General features: G+C 40.8%; 1 long non-coding RNA gene across 5 annotated transcripts; it reads right to left on the bottom strand.

The window, feature by feature from the left end:
* Positions 1 to 335: 335 nt before the first annotated feature.
* Positions 336 to 23,429, bottom strand: LOC126646459 (uncharacterized). Of its 5 annotated transcripts, none has more exons than XR_007630297.1 (3): positions 10,526 to 23,429; positions 6,015 to 9,322; positions 336 to 1,495 (listed from the first exon to the last, which is right to left on the bottom strand). It is a non-coding gene; the product is annotated as an uncharacterized LOC126646459 (long non-coding RNA). The 5 variants fall into 5 exon arrangements; XR_007630298.1 differs by having other exon boundaries at positions 6,015 to 17,673; positions 23,141 to 23,429; XR_007630295.1 differs by having other exon boundaries at positions 6,015 to 6,224; positions 7,961 to 23,427.
* Between the last annotated feature and the right edge of the window lie 1,545 nt (positions 23,430 to 24,974).

Raw genomic sequence — 24,974 nt, 5'->3', positions numbered from 1 at the left:
CTTACTCAGAGCAGATAATTGGGTTCTCTGTGTGTCTTGAGGTCTGGTAAATCAAAGTCTGGGTTTGGTGGGAGTGACTGGTTTCACTGGGAGCATGAGCAGAGACTTAGAATGAATGAAAAGACATTTAGGATTTAGCCCAAAGCATCTATTATGAATATGTCACTAAATCCATCCTAGCACAACTTGTGTGGTTAAAGAATAGGACAGGAGCTCCAGGCCTGACCTGGAGCTCAGTCTGGGGGATCTGAGGAGAGAGGGAGAATTTAATTCTATGTAAGATCACTATTAACTGACATTCTGTCATGATGCTTTAGAGAAAAGAGAGGGGATGATTACAGAGGGAGAGCAGGAGCCGCAAAATAGCACTTTTATTTTTCAAAACCTTCACATAGCTTGGCAGAACAAATGACAACAGAAGTTAAAACAGCACTTTTCAATTTTCCATTCTTTATTTCCAAATGATTCTTCTCTGGAACTGCAATTAGGATATTTATTTCCCTGTCTTGGGCTTTTTCAACACAGAATGTCAAATGGTTCCATAGCAGATACAGAAAAGCATGACTCTTATCTCCATATAAATATAAGTGCATCTCTCTGCAGGACTATATCCAGGTACTTGTGATGCTCATAGTCACCATTACCTGATTACCTAAATGCCTTGCATTAATGGATTTCTCCTTGCATCACTTGAGTGAGGAGAAATTCAGTGCTAAATTACTACCCTCATCTTACAGAGAGAAAACTGCATCTTAGAGAAGTTACAGCATTGAATGGCTGCTCACAGGAACCCTGTGCAGATCAGGAACCTCAGTCAAAAGCAATGCAGACACAGAGGCCAAATCTGCTTCCGCAAGTACCCGTCTAACATCTATGGGAACTAGATTTCCCTGAAACTGCCCCCTGGCCAGCCTCAGACAAACAAGATTTCAAACCACTACATGATAATCTCAAAGCCGTACCAGAATTTTTAGCTGACAGAAACTGAAGAAAATGCAGTTGTCAAGGTCAGTTCACACCTGTTGAGAATTTGTCCCAATCCATTCACTGCATTCAATTCCACAGACAATAAACCACTGAAATTTTCAAATATATACTCTTAATACAAGATCAAAACAACCTTCTAGATTGTAAGATCTTAGGGAATTTCTCTCTCTCTACTGGATTGAGAAGAACAAAAATTTTTAATATGAGGCAAGTGTTCTCTCTTTGCAGTATTGCTACTAAATTTAGCAGAAACAAGGAATTTCCTTTGTGGGGAATTGTGTTCTCATGAGAAATTACTCACAAGAAACTTTTGTCCAGCTCTGTATTCCCATCAGATTCCATTCAGCATCTCCTGGTGAGGATATGGATCAACAGCAAGTTTTCCAGGCTCATATGAGGCCTGGCTAGGGAATGACAGCACTGGGCCCCAGCTCTTGCAGCGATTTGCATCTCTCAGCTCTTGGGCAAAGGTGTTGACAGAGATCACTGGAAGTTATAGGTTTACTTCCTGATAAAAAGAAAAAATGGTTTAAAAGAGTTAAAAAAAAAAAAAAAAAAAAAAAAAGGAAAATCTGGCTATCTGGCTCTATCACAAAGTACATGAAGCAGGAGTTCATCAACCTTCCAACACATCCAGCCTTCCCATAGCCCCATGTCCATCCACGTGCTAAATGGACACCAAATGGTGAGTGATTAACATCCCTGTGATGTCTGTACACCAACATTTTAGCCCTCAGTGAGACCAGTGTTCAAATTTCTATGTCACAATTTCATCTCAGGAATTTAGGTGATTCCTGTGAAGTCCACACACCTAATCAAGGGCTAAAGAAAAAGAACTCAGCCTGAGGGGAGGAGGTACTTTGGTGCCAGAACAGTTTGCAATTGCAGTGCCTTGGTAATTCTGCTCTGCTTCTGGTATCGAAGGGATTGTGCAATCCTGTTTTTCTTTCTCTCTTAGAAACCTGTTTTCAGCTAACATTGTTGGTAGCCTGTTGTAGCTGTTAGCCTGTCACAATGAAAGTATGGCTTTATTTATCACAAAAATAAATAAATAAATAAATAAAAAGACAGCCTGTGTGCCTGCTTCTCTTCCTGTGGGAATTTGATCAAATTTAGCTTTACAAATGCAGAAATAATTCCATTCAGAAGGGAATCCAGAGATACTGTTGTCTGTGTGGTACCAATGCTTTGTTTCAGAACTGCAGGAAATAGAGGCTCCATTTTCCAGCACTGAGATTTTCCCTCCATAACTAAAGAAGCACATGAAACCTTTTCACAAAACTTCTCATCTTCTCCCCACCTGAAGGTTTCTCCAGCCCCCTCTTGCTCCAGGTCACGTCATTCTAGTGTCTTGTCAGCTTTCAGATTGTCTCACCTTTTCATTCCTATTTTCCTTTGCATTTGCTCATTATCTCTCTCCTTCATTCTCAGCAATCTAGTCCTTGGTTTAGGTAAATGTCAGCTTTTCTCTCTACTGGCATGAAATGATATTTTAACACTTATGCTCTTGCTTTGCCTCAACTCATAATTAAAATGATCAAATTAGTTATTTCATTAAAGTCAATGGCCAGACTGCTAACAGAACCCCTCTTTTAGTCTAATTTAACATCAGCATACAGTGCACTGAAGGTGCCCAGCACTTAACATATGCAAGCATCAGCTAGAATAGATACCAGTTAGCTCTGGACCTAACTAAAATCATCTGTCACCACTGAGCCAGCACAGAATGTTTTACACCAGTTGCTGTAATTTAAGTATCTGGCTCCAGGTATTCCAGTGCCTCCACTCAACAGTATCACACAATTTGTCTTAGCTCCTGTTCCAGACGCCTGAATTCAGCACAACAGCTGTCTGGTATGAACCAGGGTTGCTTTAACCTACCTTCCTGCCCTCCTGGTCCTAGGGGGTGGCCCTTTGTCTGCTCCTGGTGTTGGTTAAAACAGACTCAGGATCTTTGACAGAGATCCCACCATCCCTGAACAGCCAGCAAGCAGCGCTGCTCTGCCTGTGACCTCCTTTCCTCCCACAGGACTTACCACAAGACCCCTAATACATGAGCTGTATTCATTTAAAATCACTGTATTGACTCAGTGCCGGGGAGAGATCCATGAGGGTTATGGAAAGGCACTAAAACAGCTGTACTGTAACGAGAATGGGTCTGATTAGTGACACACATGTGCCAAAAATTTCCTTGAAGGGCTAGGTTAGCACACACAGGAGAATAAGGGCTTTGGTATTTAACAGTTGCTTTATTCTTTGCCGTTGCAAAAATGAACCACTTGATACTGGTATATTCTTGCCTTTTCAAAAATTAATATCTCGGTGCCGATAGCAATAATTTAACTGAGTGTGCCTTCTGAGGGATTTGTTATCCTTACCCAAGTGTGCCCCATAACGGGAAAAACTAATTTTACACAGAATAATCTGAATATTAATGAGCATACTGAGGTCTTCCTGTTCCCAGAGTGCGAAAGGGGAGCTGGGACTGAGAACTGAGAAGTCTCGTGGACATCTAAACTTAGTGTTCATGCTGCCTTCAGGAGGATGGAAATCCACCACCCACGTGCCCTAAAGCAGCACTAGCAAACCTTGTTCCTCACGGCTGCAGCATCAGCAAGGAGGCAGAGTGCAACAGTCAGGTTCTCTGCACCTCTGGTACCACTAAAGGCCATAACTCTGTGCTTGTATATCCCCAATGTCTACGCTAATTTCATTTGAACAATTTTCCTTGGCAATTACAAGTGTTTCAGGGACTACTGCAAACCAGTTTGAATTTATCCTGATATTACTTTACCTATGCTATGGCCTATGGAGAAGATTTGCTTTGCACAGAACAAATGCACTGTGGGCTTTTTGCTTCCTTTCCTGTGATGTCCTGTATGGGAATCTTTTAATGCCATGAAAGTGTTGGTAAATTTCAGAAAGTCACATATATTTGAGACAGGTTCTGTGGACACTACATGCCTGCACAGAACTGGAAGTTGGGGTTAGGGCTGGATGCTTTGGAAGGGAGGGAGAACTTACTATAACAAGAAACATTACAGACATAGAAACTATCCTATGCATTCAATATGTCTGTTTGCTTTCTTTACTTTTATGTTTTCATGTGTCTTATCACAATGACATCTGTGCTGAAGAGTTTTGCCATTAGAAGCTAGGATAATATCCCAATTATTAATTTTGTAAGTACCTCACCTTCAGACATAATCTTACCCAGACAAGTATTGATTTCAGTGTTTCATATTTGCCCTTATTAAAGCAAAAAACTTTATTAACTCCTAGTGGGTGCTTATAGAAATGATGGAGACTGATTCTTTTCAGGGGTGCAGATTGAAAAGACATGAAGCAGCAGACACAGGTTGAAGAAAGGGAAAATTCTGCTGTTTGCAAGGAAGCATTTTCCACAATGAGGATTGCTAAGAACTGAAAGAGGTTGCCCAGGCAGGCTGTGGTATCTCCATTCTTAGATATATTAAATTCTGTTGTAGGGGACCCAACTTTGAAATAAGTCTTGCTTTGAACAGGAAGTTGAACTAGAGACCTTCAGAGGAACTTTCCTACATATAGTAACCCTTGATTCTAAAATATATTTATAAGAAAAAACTATTACCCATACTGCTTAGGCAAAGAGCAATTCTTTTCACTTTTAATGGCATAGAAGGTGAGCCTGAAGACTTTGATACTTGAGTTCATGAGTTTCTTCAGCTTTTGAGGTGAAGAGCTACCAGGTTCTTTGTGAAAACAATTTTTTGGAAAGGAATATGTAATGCACTTCAAAAAGCTTACACAGCAAAATATAATTGAATCAATCAGTAGGCAGATTCACAATTTGGTTTTGCAACTGTTTTTTCAGAAGACTCTTAGATTTCCTGCCTCCCAACAATGGAAAAGAAAGAAATCCACATAACCTGTGTGTAACCAAAGCTGCTTGACCTTAGTCAATCATAAATTCATAGAAAATGGTTCATGGTAGATGGAGAAACAGTGCCAGAAACTGTTCAGCTTCAGCACATGATTTCAGTCATAACCTATTCATGGACAATTTGTGAACAGAAAAAAAAAAGGGAAAAGGTAACATTTATCAGAGAAATAATTGATGGCAAATTATTCTCCCAGCACTGCCTGTTCTATATACTCTGTTAATGCTACCCTACCTCACAGCTTGGAGGAAGGAAGACTGATATATTAGCCAGGCTACTGTATTAACTGTCACTCAACAAATGAGGAAATCACTATATTTGCAAACTCTGCAAGCAAATCACTGTAAGCAATCTTCAGGAACATGCACATTGACTTAATTCTCATGTAACTGTTGGCATGTCTGCAAATAGAACTGGCACTGTTTAATTTAAAGTCTGATTTATCATTACTTTTATGGTGGACACACATGTTGCCTTTCCTCTTTTTTTTTTTAAATTTTTCTTTATAAAATCTAAATTCTTTGCATTTAACTTAAATCTTCAGTAATATCTATAATGTCATCACTAGGTCATTAAGGCCTAAATAACAACTAAGTTCAGACCAAATTTTTAAACAAGTTTGCTTTTGCATTTTAAAAGCATGAGGACTTTAATTCTTAGACATGCTCTTGCTCTGTCCTCCCCCAACACTTGATTCTATGATTCTGGTGATGCCAAATAACATCAACTTGTATTCTGGAACTCACAGGTTGCACTGTGATCTAAATGAGAGATCAAAACAGAAAAACAAAAAAAAAGAAACTCAGTAAAACTTCTTTATTGGACATATGGATTCCACAAACATCTGGATGTGAACCTCTTTCAACTGAATTTCCTCACAGGATCCTGGTTACTCCTGGGCTTCGTGACATTATTGAACAGGGATGGGACTACTTACCACCTAAACATCAGGTTTTTTGAATTATGCCTTTAGCTGAGCTCCAAAAATTGCAGCAAAGTATTAATCTATTAGACAGTGTATTCACATTTCTACCAAGAATTCTGAAGGGCTTGCAGTGCATTTTTTATGATTTCCAACTCAAGCAGAAGTAAGCAATGGTCTGATACCTGATCTGGTACTTCTACATATCTCATCAGTGGATCATCATTGTCCTGTGTCACCTTCTTCTGCTCCACATTCCACATTCATCTTATCTTTCTCAGAGCTACACCGCTTCACAAGTCCACTTCTTTTCATGAGGCAACAGCTTTTTAAGTTGGGTCCCAAATTTCCTTCTGCCCATTATGCCATCCCTGACACTGGCCAGAAGAGCATTCCTAAGAAAGAGAAAGAACTAAGTCAGCATGTGCTAACATTGCCCAGCTTCAGTGAATTGTCGTCTAGGAATTCCTGAGACAGGCATTGTGTACATGCATTTAATAGTCCTTAGCATGTATTTTCTTCTATGAATCTACCTAATAGTTTCTTGAACACACGTAAACTTTTAGCATCTACAGCATCCCCTGGGAAGAGATTTCACAGCCTAATTATACATTACACGAGGGACTGCATCTTCTTGTTTGCTCTGGACCTGCAATCTGAAGCCTGATAGTTTCATTATTATCCCCTAGCCCTTGTATTGAAAGAGGTCATGAAGTAAACCATCATTTTTTCCATACCACTCAGGTTTTAAAAGGCCTCTTTAAAATTCCTCCTCTGCTGTTTCCTTTTGAGAGAGAAGACTCTTAGTCTTGTAATCATCCCTCATACAGTTATCCCTTGCTGTGTCACCCTTTCCACGATATTCAGTTCTACTGTACATTTTTGAGACAGACAGGACACAATTCCATACATCCATAAGAATGTTAGCAATGTGGAGTCACAGAGAGACAGGACAAAGTTCTCTTTTATGATGTTAGCTCATTTTTCCAACATCTGATTTTTATTTTTGACCCCTATGGAGCAGCACGGTTGTGTTTTCAAGCAAAGTATTATTCCACCCTCAAAACTTTGCTCCTAAGTGAAATAAAAACCTACTCTGCACCCAGTCAAACATTTCTGAATCTTCAAAGGCTAAGTATCTTCTGTCTAGGCCCTGCAAAATTTCCTTCATTTCATTAGACCTAATCTTGGCCCAGTGGTTATTCTTGCTCCTTGATTCCTCATAATCACAGAATCATTTAATGGTTTGGGTTAGAAGGGAGTTGAAAGATCATCTTGTTCCAACCACTCTGCCATGAGCAGGGACATGTTTCACTATGCCAGGTTTCTCCAAGCCCCATCCAACCTGGCCTTGAACAATTCCAGGGATGGGGCATTCACAGCTTCTCTGGGTGACCTGTTCCACTGCTGCACCACCCTCACAGAGAAGAATTTCTTCCCAATCGTAACCTGCCCTCTGTCGGTTTAAAGGCATTCCCCCTTGTACTATCACTCTCTGATCTTTTCAGAAGTTCCTCTCCAGCTTTCATTTAGGCCCCTGAAAATGGTAAATTATGTCTTCTGTCCCTGATGATAGAGGATTGATGTCTTTCTTGCACCCACAGAGCTCTGATATTTCTGCAGTTAGTGGAACATTTTCTTTGCATAGAAAAGAAATGTGAGAGTCTCCAGAGGGGCTTAAGACTACTGACATGTTGTACTGGAAAGGATGAAGCATCACCTGCAGAACCCACACAGAAATGTTCACCTATGTGAAGCAGAAACTTTTATTATTGTGTTCCATTGAACACATGTATAAATCAGGTTATTGCACACCTTCCCCCACATGGACAGCTTTTCTGAGAAGTGCAATTGCAAGACCCAAAATGAAATAAAATTAAATTAAATATAGATTAATGATTTGGTTGCCAGAAAATTTTACATCGTACATAATAGAGATGGCACAGACCAGCACCACCCATCACTGAATCAGAAAAACAGCAGATGAGCAATCACCCAACCAGAAGCATGGCTGGGTCCTGTTTGTTTCTCTGGTTGTCTCCTTGCCCACTGGCAGCAATGGGAATGAAAACATACACAACAATTCAATAATGCAGAGTTTCTGAGAGGAAAAAAGAAACACTAAAATTACCTAGGCTGAGTGAGCAGGATGGAGCCCTGAGTGCTCTTGCACTGGGCTACGTCTGTTGTTTTCTTCAGCTTCTCTGTTTAGTTCACTGCCCCCTTTTTTGTGAAATAGTGTTAAAAAGAAGATGTGGTATCAGCAGTGATGGATTCACTGAACCGTGATGCAGGGTGACCACCTGAGAGCCTCTTCAGTAGCATGACAACTTTTAATTTTGCATTATTCTAAGAGTCTTCCTTAAATGTATGTCACCACATTCCTCACAGCTTCTTGGAGCCCTTCAGTCTATGGAAAACAAACTTTTTATCACACTATAAAGACAGAATTTCTCAAAGGTTACCACTTAAGCTTATTATCCAGACAGACACTGCAACGTTTTGTGTTATGTGTGGGACTCACTTAACCTTAGTCCTATATATAATACAGAGTGATGCTTGACCCTGGATTAATCTAAACTGGGTTAAGGGATGATTTTTCTCCCAACATTTTTTCTGTACTTCCTTTAGATCATTCTTATGGACAGCACTGGGGGCCATGAACCCCAGTGCCACAGAGATTGAAGACAAGCCTTCTAGATCTTTCAACAGAAAGTATTATCTTCTTCCAAAACACCTTAGATTCATAAAATAGTTCTGAAATGTTTCTAAATGTGGGCTTTTTTGTCTACATCTGCTGAATAGAGAAATGAATTTGGTGAGCTCAGAGAATACTGGAGGAAAATATGTGTCTGCCAAACCACTGAGTTGGCAAAGAATTTGCTGAGGACTTCAGCAACTTGCAGCTGGCCAAAGGCCTGCTATTTATCTAATTCATTGACAACAGTAATATTTTCCTTCTTCAGGCATCAAGCTGAAAGATATCGTAATGTACTTGGGCTGTAGCCCCATGATAGAGTGCAAAGATTGGATTTGCTCATCCTGTGTCTTGCGCGAAACTCTTTTGACAAGAGTTTTCCTCTTGCCCTAAAAGCAAATAGTTCTGCTAGATAGAAATACCAGGTTATCTGGTTTACTGCATGCCTGAATGTTACTTCACATGTCATATCAGATATTGTGTTTGTGGGATTTCCACTGTGATCTGACAAGTAAAAGTATTTCAGAACTTCTGAACTCTGTGAAATGAGCTTGGCTGGATGTTGGCCAGTCAGCTAGAAGAACCTGAAGTCCTGGAAAACACAGGCAAGTATCTCATCCAAGTGTTCAGAGCTCTTACTGAAGGCTGGAAGTCTGTGTTCATTTCTCTTTTCTGCCTGAGAAAAGAAACACTGGAGCTCACGTCTGCTGTCTATAAAAGAACCTTCTTGACTTCTACCCTTTGGGAAAGGTGAGGGAGCAGCTCCATCCATCACCTCTGCTGAAGTTTATCACACTGCAATGGAAAAAAAAAAAAAAGAGAGAGAGTCACTTAGTATAGAGACAAGAATGAAAATGATTCACCAATTGAGTGATAAGTGTATTCTACTGGGAGGGAAAGAGTTTGAAGCTCCAGCTCTTCTTCAGAAGGCTATGTGGCTTTTTATTTATGTGATGGACATTTCATCTCACATCTCAAGGTTTTCCCACTCCAACACTGCACCAATTACCTGCCAATCAGGCTATCAGATTAGTACACACACTTTTTTTGGATGCCACCTCTGGTTTCCATAGAAACTGTTTTAAGCCTCATCTCTCTCAATTAGAACTTTTTATAATTTCTCCACCCTTATGAAATCATTTGTGGTTCCCATGGTAATCACTGAAAATTTGTTATCTCTCAAGTACTGCTTCTTAATCAGAGACTTCACCAATAGCAATGTCCTGCTGGAGCAGTGAAAGGCACGAGAAGGTTCTAATCCTCTTTTTGAGTCAGTAGTGTGTCCTTTACTCATCCTTAAGACCATGCAGCACAAATCCATACTGAGCCTCCTAACTCTGACATCAAGGTTTTGGTTACTGTAGAGTTCATTATATTCACAGGGCATGCTGCTGCCTCCCCATTTTATTGATTGCAAAGATGATGCACACAGACTCACACTCATTTTGCCCAAGATATTTCCATAGGTCAAGTTATCTCACCCAAGCCTGTAGGAAAATTCAGGTCTCCTTTGCTGAATTTAGCTCCTGTGTAGTTCCCTTTTCACTGGATGCACTGTCATGCAAAACAGTTGCCAATGGTCCAAATGTCCCATCTGCGTGCATTTCATGTTCAGGTGTTTAAAACACCATATAGTCAATGCAAACCAAATTTTATGTATATATATACACACACACACAAATACACAGACTGCATTTACAACACATTTTATACACTTTTCTTCAAACCTAGACAGTAATTTCCATGACTGTAAATATGCCAGTGAGTGAAAATATGTCCTACTACAGTCCCAGACGGAGAAGTTTTGCTTTGACACTAAATGCAGAGGTGTAGCTGATCTCAGCCCATTTTTTCAAAAATCAGCCCACGTTGCTCCTCCTCGCTAACAGCCCTACTTGGATTCCTGCTCTGAGCCTGTTACCAAGGTTCAGAAACACGGCTTGTGGATAGTATCCCCTGGCCTTTCTTATTCAACTCCAACATTTCATCAACTTCTACCTTTATCCATCTGCAATGCTGCTGGACAACTTTCCATCAAAACAGTAGTTGAACTTGCCTCTTGCAGCTGATTCTGGAGTTCTTCCTGTACCAAATGATACAAAACAAATTAACTGTGTTTCAAATTTTGATGTAGTATAAAATGCAGATACGTGTGTATATCTTCTGTATGTACAAGGCATCACTTGATGAGGTACAATCCCATTCCCTTCTGTTCTAGTGAAATCAGGAACTCACCCAGGAGTTTCAAGTTGAGAGGGGACTACTGTATCCAACCATCATGATTTCTATCCAGCAACTGCTGCACTGAGTTTCTCCTTCTTATTTGAAATAAGTAATACTTTTTGGAAAGATATCTACTCTTGATTGAAATAAATTAAAGTGAAAGAAAACCATTTTCCTCTGCAGAACCATCCTAGGAGTTACTTGATAGAGGTATATTTTTTCTTTGCAGTAAAATATGTTACAACACATCGATCCTATAGAAATTGCTATTATTTTTATTTTTAGGAAGAATCTTATTGTATACTTCAAATGTGGAATTTCTTAAGTGACATTAATCCAGAGTCTGAGCTGGAGGGACATGGTCTCGATATGAATATATGAATATCATTATGGCCTGGAGATTACGTGTGTGTTTGGATTTCTCCTCTGAAAAGGGGAATGCCATTTGCAGCACTGCAGAAAGGGCTCATTGATGGAGATAATGGACAGATACCAAATCATGCAGAATTGCTCTGTTTTGTTCATCAGATCAGGTTATCTCCCTTGCCCCCAGAAACCCAAGGTTCATAGTCTGTTCATACCCCATGTCAGGAGTTGTTCTTTATGCTTCAGAAGAAGATAAATTTTTAAGCTGGGGGATATTAGTTGCCTACCAGCAAGCTTCTTCAACATCCTGTTCCTTCTGTGGTTGGCTACAGTCAGGGATTTCCCATGGGAGGGAACTCAATCTTACTCTATACAGCTGGGAGGCTTTAGGAGGTGTTCATTATTCTGCCCCTCTGCTCTGCTCTGGTGAGACCCCACCTGCAGAGCTGCTTCCAGCTCTGGGGATCCAGCACAAGAAGGACATGGAGCTGTTGGAGTGAGTCCAGAGGAGGCCATCAAGGTGATTAGATGGGTGGAGCACCTCTGCTATGAAGAAACATAGATAATTGGGACTGTCCAGCCTGGGGGGGAAAAAAAAAAAAGCTTTTGGGCGACAATTTTGGCCTTCCAGTATCTGAAGGGAGACAACAAGAAAGATGGAGAAAAACTTTTTACAAGGGCATGTAGTGACAAGATAAGGGGGAATGGCTTCAGACTGAGAGTAGGTTTAGATTAGATATCAGGAAGAAATTCTTTACCCAGAGGATGGTGAGGCCTCAGATTGCCGAGAGAAGCTGTGAATGCCCCATCCCTGGAAGTGTTCAAGGCCAGGTTGGATGTGCTTGGTCTAGTGGAAGGTGTCCATGTCCATGGCAGGGAGGGTAGGAAACAGATTTTCTTCAAGGTCCCTCTCAACCCAAGCCATGATCAGTGCTAGGCAGGGTATGGTTTTATTTTAAAGCCATACATAATGTTTAAAACAACAGAAACACAGAGTTGTTAAGACACAACAGAATTTGAGAGGAAGTTCTGTAGCCTTGTATTCAAAAAGTCATCTTGAAGGATTTGACATTTTGGTGTGTCAAAAAGGTTAAATGAATACCTGATAATCATGTAGCTGAACACTTGGAATCCATTTGATAAAAACATAAAGGTATTTGGAAACTACAGCGGATCAAAGAGCAGCAAAATCATTTCATTTATATGTTGAAAAGCCAGTGGGATGTCACACTTTTGAGAACAAGACCTCAGAAGGAAGAAAATTGTCACAGAGGCTTATTAGCAGCTTTATTAGACACTGACAGTAACCCCAGTTGGAAAGAAAATAAGAATAATAAATAAAATAGAATTTTGTTGGCACTGCCACAGAAAGTCAGAATTCATCAGAAAGAACATTATTTTCCCACAAAACACTGAAGTTGCAAGGGGATTTCAGCTCAGTTTAATGTCTCCCAACAAGCAACACCTTACAGAAAGACCACATTTCTTAAAAATAGAAGTTAAGTGTCAAAAATCTCTCCCAAGCATTTTAAAGGCTCCAAGGGCCAAGCTATCAGAGAGTTTTGATGCATTTATTGGTATCCTGCCCCTGGGAAATGGGGAAGGGCTCTGTATAAATGCTGTATGCTTGTGTGTGGATATGTTTTACAGACAGAGATATGAACACAGAAGTACCTTTGCAGTGGAAACCCTTGTGGTGGATCAAAGGTTTGCCTCTGTCTTCTTTCCTCCACTTTCCATGTCCACCTCTCCAAAAACCTCCCTTAAAATGGACTGGTTTATACAAAGGGAGCTGATTTGGGCCCACCACAGTGTGATGTGCATGACTTGCTGCCATCAGCACATCAGTTCTGCTTCCATCCCACCCTGCACCTCAGCTTTGCCTCCTCAGAAGTAGAGCCCAGCAGAAGACAAAAAAAAGGAACTAGAGATCAGGGAGTCAAACTTTTAATTAACATCTCAAATTCCACTTGAGTGTTAGCTTCCTAAATTGATGATTTTTAACAGTGTAAGCATTTTCTGGTCCCCAAGAAAGGTTTGGAAATAAGGAGTGGTAGAGGCTAATGATGCAGGTGAATATGCACCTCATTGACATGAAAAAAGGATATTACAGCTGTTTCCTACCAAGAGTTAAGTTTCTCCAAGGCTGAATGAACAAAATGACAGTGCTCTAAATAGATTGCACTTATGGATCTTGAGCTTTTTTCATGGAAAGATGTAGGCACCATAATACCCTCCTGGTATGCAAGGATCCCAGACATCTGAAATCCAAGATCCAGCAGTCAGTGCTGATTCCCTGGATTCCTCTGCATCCTGTTTTCATCAGTTCTTCACCTGGCACAGGGTAGTGGGAGGGTTTCTCTGTCTTTTCAGAACTGAAGGTCTTGAAGCCCCCTAATCCTCCCTGAAGAAGCAACATGGGTCCATCCTCCAAAAGACATAAGCAGGGTTTTTTTCCATTTTAGAGCAATCCTGTAGCACTCACAGTTGTCATTTCTATGTGTCTCACTCATGCCTGTAACTCCAAGCTTCAGAAGGAAAGGTCTTCAGCCCTTGCATCAAAAGAAGAGAGGAGGACAACCTGTACTGCCCTGTTAGGTAAAAGCACAAGAGGGCTTTGGTCTGCTCTGACTTCATGGGGAAAAGGGGGGTCTGGGTTCCTCTGACTGCTTCTGTGCCCGTTAAATGCAAAGGGTATGACCAGCCCTTGGAGGAAGATCACAACCAGATCTGGATCCCAGATGGACTTTAGTGCAGATTCCAGCAGCAGAAAACAGTTTTCGGCTTCTATTCTTGCCTTTCATGTTTATACTCTAACTGCAGGAATCAACTCTAACTCTCCAATAGTACTTCTGAAGTCAGTGGGTCTACTGAGAGCAGATAACCTTTTATTCAGATCAACATCTGAACTAAATCACCATGCTGCAGTACATGAAAGAGGCAAGGTAGGATTCCAGTCAACAGCCTTAAGTCAGTTTGGGCTTCACAGGTCTGCTGAATTTCCCTGGTAAAAAACCCATCTGCACCAAATTCTGCACTGTCTCAGCTGCAGCTGTAAATATAATCCCAGTATTGCAAAGCCTGGAGTAAAATTCCAGCTGTAAGAATAAATAAGTGTGTATATACTTCCATATAGCATGAGAGGTTCTGCTGGAAATTTCACAGGTGATTTTATTTACATCTGTGTCAGTGAGGTCAGAATTTCATCCAAAACATTCCTGGTTTTGTGTTGGCTAGCAAAAATGTTCGCACTCCAACTAAATCTCTCTTATAAATCACCTTGACAGTCCTCATAATTCAACATAATGGGGTTCTTTGCAGAAAGAATTGTCTTTCAGCTGATGCAAGAGGATGGACAAGATAACCTAAGAGAGTTTTATGTCCATGAAAAATTCAATTCTTGACTCTTTTCTTATTCCTCTGTGACTCCACCCATTCAGGAACAGTTATATCCTGATCATTAAGTTTTCTCTCCATTAGTTCCCCAGATCTCTTTGCTAGTCAGTAAGCTGTGGCACTCTCGTACTTAACAATTTCTTTCTTTATATTCTTTGTTCTGAGGCTCATTATTCTACATTTATCTGCACCGAACTGAATTTGTCATCTTTTTGCCCAATTACTTAAAGTGATCTAAGACCTTCTGCGTCTTAACTGCATTGCTCTTCATTGTTTACCTCTCCTCACCGATTGCTGTCACCCAGAAATCTTGCTTTCAATAATTTCCAAGTCATGTCTTCAAATAATGAAGCATTTAAAGAGCCATGGTGTAACATTCATAGTGAAATGCCTTCTCACTTGAGACACAGAAAATAAACACAGTTTCTGTATGTTTTACACATCTTAGTCTGATGCCTTCCTGTCACTCTCTGCTACCTGCAGCCTTCAGATGTAAAAGGCACATACTGAAGCTGCCAATGCAAACATTAATTTATGAGCTGGCTATCTCAGGACCATAAATCAAAGGAATATTTTCCACCTAACTGGACTTCCTAGGTTGGAAAATAACCCTGTGAATACTTTGATGGCTGTGAGACTTAGTAATTATGCAGATCTTTTCTTCCACCTTGGGCAGGGAAAAGAAGCTTTGTGGTGACTTTCTCCAGAGCTGCAATTTCCCACCTAGCTGGAAAGAACCCCTTCTCCTCACTGGTATGGCATCTTCTAGGATAAAGCTGTGATGGTCAGGTCAAGCTCTTCCTCAATCTCAAGGCAGTATCTCTGCAAAACTTCTGAGAGAGCTTGTGACTGCACAAAGTGCCAGAACAAGATGTTCAGAAGTTTTTCCAAAAAATGTATCAACACCACTAGTTTGGACTAACATATTTGAATTACATTTAGCCACCCACCAACACCAGATCAGCGCAGAATCACTGCACTTTAAGAGTATAAAACAGACTGGCACACACTTTGGACAGACAGCAAAAGCCACTAGGAAATCTAATAAAATACAACACAAAACATATGCCTTTACAGCATCCTGGCTTCTAAGATTTTTTTTCCTCCTCCCCTGCCCTACAGATATTCAATACAGAAAATTCTCTAACATCTTCATTCCTAATTTTCTGCTCCAAAAATTCCCTTTCACACATGGGTTACTGGTGGGTAGATGATCCAGTTGGCAAAACTGCATCAGAAGATAACTTAGCTCACTTCTGGATCCTGATCCCTAGAGTGTTCACAAGACAGAGTTCACCAAGACGAGAGATAGAGGAAGATCACTAGGTCATGTTATTCCACCAGACCAATGGTAGATAAGCTACCTACAGGGAAGCTGAGAGCTCAGCACATTTCCTTCGTAGCTCTGTTTGGCTGCTTCTGCCCTAACAAGCAAGGAAATGGGACGAGCAACCCATTGCTTGAAGCTTATCTGCCTCCAGGTTGTAGTTCATGAAATGTTTGGAGTTTCTCCTAGACCTGAAGGAATCAAGTCTCATAAAAATGTGATCAATCACAAGAAGCTTATCTAAGAGGGAAACAATGTTTTCTGGATGGAAAATAAAATGCATCGGGCCATGAGGCACCTGATTTTGAAAACAGAAAAGAAACCTTTCTAATGCTTTTCCAAGAGAAGCTCTTTTATGGTTTTGAAAGACATACTCCAGCAAGTCACAGCTCCTTGAAACCTTTAGGACTAACCTACAGTATATTTTATAGGGCCTTTATAGTAGAACTTTTAGTATTTCTCAGAGATAAGTGAAAACTATCCACTTTCTACTAAAGATGGACATCCAGGATTTGTCTACATTAGAGACATGGTGTAGGTGAGGATTTGCCTTGGAAGTGAATTCCTCAGTCGTACTTGCTGCACTTCCCTACAAAAAAAAATGGCATTGCACCTGAAATATATTTCATTTTGGATTAAACTGAACCAAAAGGTTCCCTGAGAATGCAGCTCAGGCACTTCAGCCCCAGATGGTAATCTCTGAGATCCGTCTACTGACACATTGATGTAAAACCCTCAACTCTTGTACTGTGTGGATGTCAGATATTCAGGTTGGGTTGCTTAATTTTTTTATTGCTATACTAGCAATTTGGATCTGAATTCCTATTACATTTCCCAAAAAAACACACCTGCTTACACCTATAAGGTAGTTGCCACCTCCTGATGGTTTTAATACTAACATGTAAAAAATCTCTGTCAAAAAGGACCAGTGAGGAGGACTGTGTAGTGAGGACTGTGTAGTCTTGTGAACTTCATGAAAGACATGTGAGAGAAATTAGGGAAGGATGTTGCTAATGAGGAATAAAAATAAAAAGGCTAAAGGAGTTACAGGGAAACCAGAAGGACACTGAAGTAATCAATAGAAGTTTGGATGCACAAGGGAGCATGAAACTGCATTAAACAGTAGAAAGAACTATGGGAAAGATCCAATGGCAGGTAGGGGAGCAAGTCCTCTCTTGGCTGCCAGAGAAGAGGACACATTTACGGTAATTTTTCTTCCTTGTGAACAGACGAGAAAAGGTTATTTTACTTTCAAATGACACTACCTTGTTTGGCCATGGACAGTACAGCCTTCCTGTTTCAAAAGTCAGGAAGAGGATAGCCTGGGTTAGCCAGACTCTTTAGTTTTGGATGCCTGTTTCATGGAAGAGAAGGAGCAGCACTGACACACACAGACACACACACACAAACACCAGACTAACTCACCACAAATTCTGAGCACTTTGACCCTTCTCCTATTCTTCACTCTGCTCACACTGAGCATCACATTTAAACCAGGTTGCAAAGTCTTCCAGCGGAGAAAGCATATCAAAACTATTAATTTTCTTTCCCTGGAACACCTCAGTAGATTTTCTGCAGCTTTACAAATACCAAATAAATAATCTTCACCTCTACCTGTGAAGCCTGAGAGCAGGCAACAAGTGCAGTAGAGACGAGTAGAAGATTGAGACACATCCTTCACTTGTGATGATCAGTAAGTGAGATCTTTCTCCATCTGCAGCAGTCCATTGCAGTCTTGATTATTCCTCAAGCTTCCAATTTTACAAAGCCATGGCCGAAGTGCACTTCCAAATAAAAAGCATGAGCAGATATTTTCCTCTCCTTCCTTGACACCCTGCACAAATTCTCAAAGCCATTTGATTATTTACATCATTGTGATCAGCAATATTAGAATAACAAACGTTACAAGGTTACTGATGTATCTTTTGAGGCTGCTGGAAATGCCTAGACTGGCCAGTGGTACTGAATCATAAATCAAGCCTTTCCACGTGGTTTTTTAGGGCAAAGTGTGGAGACATTGAAAGGACTGGCAAACCCCAGCACCTGCATGCAGCATTCATTCACAACTGAAGACTGTTTCCCTCCCAACCCTCCTAATGCAAAAAACAGTCAGGAGCAAAGCCCTTCCCCTTTCTTCCCCTCCTCCCTTTTGCAGCCAGGGCTGGTAGAACACGCAGCAGAGACATGCTGCATCCCATTAAGGCTTGTAGCAGTAAACAGACCCTTCAGTAACACCAGGGATTGTCATGTTCTCAAGTGCAGAAGCTAACAAACAGCTGAGAAGTTTCTGGATGAGCAGTTCACGGAGGCTGCAACAGAAGTTACCAATTTGGTCAGACTTGCCACCGTCTGTCACCAGGGATCGCTTCTCCCAGGCCCTCACTGCTCTGCAGGTGCTGCTCACTGAGAGCCCAGCTCCTCCAGCACAGAAATGCAAATGACAACTCAGAGATCAGGAGATCAGGGAATCTGCACCCTCAGCCTCTCACAAAATTACAGAACTGCCCACCCCTTGTTGTCATCCTTAGCAGGTCTTTAGGAAGTATCTCTGTGGAGTGACCGTTCCTTGCTCTTTTGTTGGCTTTTGGAGCGGAATGTCCAGGAACAGCTACTTCTTGTGCTAAGGGGGCAGATGTATGTCCAACTCTAAAAGAAAAACATTTCTGTGCAAGCATTTCTCAGCCCAGATTATTTTGCAGTGAAAGCCATTTCTTCTGGCATCCCTGCAGTTCTTGCTCTCCCTGCCTGTTGGAAAAGAGAGGGTCATCCTCATGCTTGGCTCTTTCTGGAACTCATACAGGGATCAGAAACTGGGTAAGGAACAAAATTTAATTTAGCAGGCTTAGGAGAAAGAAGAACGCAGAATCTCAAGACAATATTGGGGCTTCACCAATTTCTTCTAAAGTGCCATTTTAGCTTTTTGAACACTATGTAATGTCCATCATGAAAGCAGATGGGGGAGGGAAGCTCAGTGCATATGCAGAGAGTGACTACCTGCAGGCTGTCCTGCTGTTAATAAGGCATAGCCAAGTTAATTTAACGAGCCTATTACTTCAGAGCATCAGCAGAATTTGAATCTAGGAAGTCCAGAGTCATAATATAAACTGATATTTGAATTTGGTTGTCATATTCCACCACCCACTAGACATATATTTTAACAGTAGGAAATCCTACTTGAGTTTATATGAGTCCAGGTCTTATATTATCCCATAGAACAAATTTCCATGATTATTCTCCAAATATTTAAACCCTTGTCTGTTTTTTTTAAAATACATTAATTTGTTCAAGTGTTTTTCCTATCACAGAAATATGAGTCTATGTTTAAAAATGCCAGTTAATATAGCATTTTACTTTTTTTTCTTAATCCTTGCACAATAAAAAATTCCACTGGCACCTCACTGCATCTGGCTAGCTTGATACTTCCATAGGTTTGCAATTTCTTTCTTCTTTTTCATATTCCATTTGAGAAGCTGGAATTGGCCTGAAATCCCTAGTAGCTTGAGTTAATTTGGGAAGAAATAGTGTCAAAAATTCCACCCAGAAATGATGCTAAACAAATGTTCAGACAAGTAATTTCTCCCTCTAAATATTTCATCATGACAGATTCCCAGGACACTTTACTGCTGAATCCCTTCAGTGCTGGACTGATCAGTTGCTTGAGACAAAATTCATCTCCAATAACTTTTCCTGTCCGCAGTGTGGAGTGTTTAACCTCGCATGGAGACCTTGGGGTTCAGCTCTGATGAAAGATGATCATTTCACCAAAGGTGGTGAAATGCATCATATCCTGAGTTTTACTGACCATATGGATCAGCTCTGAACTATCTTTAGAGTAAGTGTGGCCTTCTCAGGTGGGGATGGAGATGGATGAAATGTAGATCAACACATTTAGCCACATGTATTTTAGGTAAGTTGTACAGCCAGTCCTGCCAACCAAGAGGCACAGTGAGGGAGTGGAGCCCACTCAGGGTGGGTGGTATCTTAGCATGCAGACTCCAATATATCCCTTCTGAGTACATGCAAACAGATATTTCAGAGGCTAATAATTAAAATTAATGGGGATGAATTTTAATAGGAGTAGCAGAAGGCACATTCCTGGCACAAGGGGGACATCATGTCTGCTGTGGAACATCTGGATGCTTGACTTCCCAAAAAATCTCATGAAACTGGGCAAAACAAGCAGTTTTTCCAATTCCCTCTTACAACTTACAGCCAAATCATTTTTTGCTGAAATTAAGGCAGAGGTTTTTGAGGAAAGGAATAACATTATAAAACTCTCAAACCAACCAACCAAACCAAAACCAACTAACAAACAAACCCCCCAACAAACAAACAAAACCTCCCCAAACAAAACCAAAATTAAACCAAACAACCAAACAAGGTCATAAATAGGCAGACCATATTTCAGCCAAAGCAGTTAAGTTGCTCCACAATTTTACAAAATTCTGGCAAAGCTTTTGAAAAGAGGGGTCATGTAGAAGGGACAGTGTTGGGAAGCCTTATAGGCTGCACTTACAGCTCTGACTGTGCTTGTTCCTGAAAAAAAAGACCCAGCTAAGATTTAAAACCCAACATTAAAACTGCTCTCATTTGCTCCTTCATTTTGAGTGGCTTTTCCATAGACAAGAGGTTAATAATAAGATGCTGGAAAGGATGCAGAGGGTGATTGCACAGCTTAGGTTAAACCAAGATTCACTGGTACACAATCATTTGCCACTATAATTGCATTCAAGTTTATCTCTGTTTGATGGTCCAGGTTTTCCTCCACAGCATCTTTAAAATGTTGTTCCTGGTGGTGAAGATGCCTGTGAAATGAATGGCACTTGATATTGAAAAATACTGAGCAAACCACTAACAAGGGTTCTGTTTTATTATATATTTAATGGGATAAAGATCACCATATGTAATCACAGTTAAGGACCTTTCTTGGCCCAAAAGAGCATCATTATAAAAAATAAATAAATACATCTTACTGTGGAAAAGCCAAATTCGTGAAAGTTTGTGGGAGACTTTGCTTACAATTTTACGAACCTGGGGAATCTCTGTCCTTTGTTTTATTTAGCCTTGAAACAGCTTTCCCATCTCAGGATGGATAGACAGGGGCTGTTCTTCAGCCCCAGGCATGTGACCACTGCTGCCTACTGTGGTATTTGCTTTATCAGTGCCTGCCTAAACATCCTCCAAGCCTTAACTGCTCCCTGATATTTTTTTCAATCAAGACTTCCTGAGTTCTTGCTCCTAGTCTGATCAGAGGCTGTGCCTGTGTATGTTATGTACACATCAGCTGGTGTCACTAGAACTAATCTTATACTTAGGCCTTTGATGTGTGTGTAAGGGGGTCTGGGGGAGCACATACAGAAAAGGTATCTAAAGATGTAGGTGAAAACCACAGCAAACTCTCCCTGCCAGAGAGAAAGAAGAGGCAACCTCTATTTCTTTGAATCAAAGCTTCATTAACCATGAACCTCGTCACCTCAGTGTCTTCATTTTAGCCCCCATTCACCATCTCACTAACCTGGATTTTTCTTTTAGCTAAAATTATACTGGTACTATATTATTATATTTTCACAATTGCATATTTTTCTCTTTCCCTCTCCCTCTCTCTCTCTCTTTCATGCACAAAATCAATAGAAAGAAATATTGAAAATGTCCTATTTTCCCTCTTATTATAAAAAGACTTTTGCAGCAGTCAGAGGTTGTGGGATTTATGATTAAGCAACACTGCTAACTGGACCTAGACAGATAGGAACACGAAATACAACTGGAAGACTGGAAATTATAACTGAATTTTGGGCTTTCTAAGCCTTGATTTTTCAATTCTGTACTCTTTTTTGAGTCTCTCAGGTCCAGTGAAACAAGTTAATGGGGCTAGAAAATGAAAAGTCCTTTTTTTGTTTTGTCTTTTAATAATTTAAGGGCACCTCCAGCAACCAAAACAAATATATTTATCATCGCACACAAAGCCTTTAGGCGTGAACTCTAAAGAGGCACATTAGTGTCAATGCATCTGGTACACTGTCACTTTCCAGTTTAGCTTAACTATTGCTTCTCCTTTTTTCCTAACACTTGTGTCTGAAGAAATGCTGTCTTCTGCTGCTTCTTTTTCTTTTTATTTTTTTTTCAGAAAAGAAAAAGAAGTTAAACAAATATTATTTATATAAAAATGTACAGGCATGCAAAAATCTCTTGGCAAAATGCAAATAGTTCGACTATGCAGAAGATCAGGTTCAACAGTTATAATAGATGCACTTGATCTAAGACCTGTGAAATAACCCTGCTTTTTCACTCATCATCAGCCTGTTTGTATGTGGGCAGGATAGTTTTATTCACTCTAAGGAAAAAAAATTATACAGATGCACATCAAAATATCCCCTGGAAGGAATTTTCTCAGATTAAGTAAAATGTGAAGGATTAGAGCAGCAAGCATGTTGTAGACAACAGAACTGCAAGCTTAAATCTGAAAGGAGTGAAAAGATAGAGCTATGCATAAGAATCCTTGGGTTTGATATCTCTTCATAAGCCGTATTTCATGGTGGAATTATATTATGGGCATCAGCTTGGGGCAATGTTTCCTTTGCATCATAACATCCAGCAGCCCACTCTGGTTCACGAAGCAAGTCAAGTCAGCAGCAAACAGGAAAAATTACTGCTCTGCACATTAGTAAACAGTCTTGGAAAGGTGGATTCCTGAGAATTCATATACCCATTTTTACAGAAGGAAAAATTAAGGCAGAGCATCTGGGACAAGGTCACGCGGTAAGTCATTGCTCAAGGCAGACTGAGATGTCAGCGCTTTTGGCTCCCAGAGCCGTGCTTTGACTAGTGAACCAAACCCTCCCGTTCAGCAAGAAGTAAAATGTTAATGTCTCAAGAACTGGGCGAGTTTACCTTGGCACATCAGCAGCACAGCAGGTTAATCAGGGTAAAATCAGCACAAGGTGCACTCCCAGAAGCCAAGGGATGCTGAACTGCAACTGCAGTCTTGTGGCAATCTCCACGGGTCAGGCAGCTCAGCTGTCTCAGAGTGTCTGGGACCCAGCCTGTCCCAAACTGGGGACAGCCCACAGGGGAACAGCACATCAGTATCCACAAGGAGTCCCTCTCCCAAACACAGGCTGATCTGTGGGGTAGAAAAATCACCCCAAGCACATGCTCGTTTTCATCCAACAGACATTTGTGAGCAAACCCAGAGCAGCGCGGTCCCAGAGCCAGGACGTGCCTGGGAGGACTGATTTTGCTGTCTTTAGCCCTAGTTTCAGTAATCAGTTCCCTTGGCTTCAGTGGCATCAGCCATTATTTACCTTACTGTGAAAGAAGCAGCAGCACAGAGGAGGTTTTCAGTTTCCCACTGGAGTTCTGTCTTGGACACCGTCTCGCAGCCAGGCAGAATTATCAATCTCTTCTCCTGAAAGCTCTCTTCTCAGGGCTGGAAATCTTGAGATGCTGAAGGTCAGGAGATTTAAGGTACATTGGCAGAGCTCTATATCTCCAGCTTGCATTATTCTGGGTGCTGGCCAATGCTATCAGTCTCTTGCCAAAAAGGAATAGCTATTATGGCATTGATTTTCTGCCACAAAAAAAACAGAGAGAGTGACTTCTAGTTAAATGCAACAGTAGAAAGTGCTCCAGCCTTTTGCTGCAAGAAAGGCTGTGTCTTGGTCTGTGATGGCTGAGTTTGGACTAAAATATTTTCAACACCAGTTCTGCACACAGGAATTAGAAAGAGCCAGCAGAAACAGCCAGCATGCAAACAGCAGATTTTAGAAGTTGTTACAGATTGATCCCAAATACCAGAGCCTCCCAGTGACAGCAAAAAAATGGTTAGAAGGCTAATGATTGTGCTGGAATGCTGACATTCCACAGCAGGTTCAGATCTGTAGGTTGTATCCACCATGGATGGATAGGGCCACAGCACAGTAGTGATTTTTTTTTTTTCAGTGTATCTCTCCGTTGAAAATTTTATCTGCTTATTAACAAACATAAGCCCAGCCCAGGCTCAAACACTTCAGCTTTAAACAAACAAACAAAGCCCATAGTGACAGTAAACATCAGTCACTAAGTAATTCCTAAGCTTTGTTGACTATCCAGATCACTTGGCTTCTGAGAACATATTTTCTTGCTGGGTTTCTAGTACTCCCACCCTGTTTTGGGTAAGAATGTCTATAACCCAACTTTTTGGTTTTATTTTTGGCATGTCTTTCTTTTTTCAAGGCTTGGCCAGAGTGCAGAGGAAGGAAAAATAAGGAAGAGATGGATAGAGAGAGAAAGAGACTTGTCAGTAGAACAGAGGAGACAGCTAACCTGCTCTGAAGCTTAAATAATCATCTACTTCAATTCAGTTTGAGTAATTGAGGACATGAAGGGTCAGGTTTTATTCTTATTTCCCCAGATTCAGAGAAGTCAGTGATAGCTTAAGCTCACATTCTACAAGCTGAAAATGAACCTGAATTCATTGTATCCCAAAGCAGCCTAATCCATTAAAAAAAAAAAAAAAAAAGGGAGATAATTAATTTAAAAATTCACAGTGACTTCTGCTGCTTGAGGTTTGAGAATAATGTTGGACGTGTGCCACAGAACAGCAAAAACATGAATACAAAAAGGACTTTAACTCACGTGAGCCCCAGTTAAGGAGGGTGCTTCTGGGTGGCTTTGTCCAGGATAGATGAACTAACACTTTCTTAATTGATGAAGTTATTCCTCAGACACTCAAGACAAGCTGTGTTTCCCATAGCTGTCCTCTGCAGGGCCAGGAGCTGGACTCGATGATCCTTGTGGGTCCCTTGCAGCTCAGGATGTCCTATGACTCTATGATTGTTTTGACCTGCTGCAATGGACAGTATTTTCACATAGATCTGGGTCTCCCCATCCCCCAGTGGTACCTGCAACAGCATTTGCAGTGGAAGAAGAATTCAGGTGGAGGCTAACCCTTGAGAATGACCATGTTCAACTACAGATACACCTTCAAACCTTTTCATGCATCTATGAATTTATTCTTTCCAGAAAGCCTGAAGGAGGGTGGGAGGAATCAGCACCCCCAGCTCCAGCATCCCCACATGCCTGGGCTCTCAGTTCCACGAATGTGCCAGGATTCAGTCAGTAACTCCCCTTTTTTAAGATATAAATGGGGTGAGCTTA

The sequence above is a fragment of the Myiozetetes cayanensis genome, unplaced genomic scaffold, assembly GCF_022539395.1.
Source record: "Myiozetetes cayanensis isolate MyiCay16 unplaced genomic scaffold, myiCay2020 scf1, whole genome shotgun sequence".
Lineage (NCBI taxonomy): Eukaryota > Metazoa > Chordata > Aves > Passeriformes > Tyrannidae > Myiozetetes > Myiozetetes cayanensis.
The sequence above is the reverse complement of the archived record's forward strand: the minus strand, read 5'-3'. Positions and strand labels throughout refer to the sequence as shown.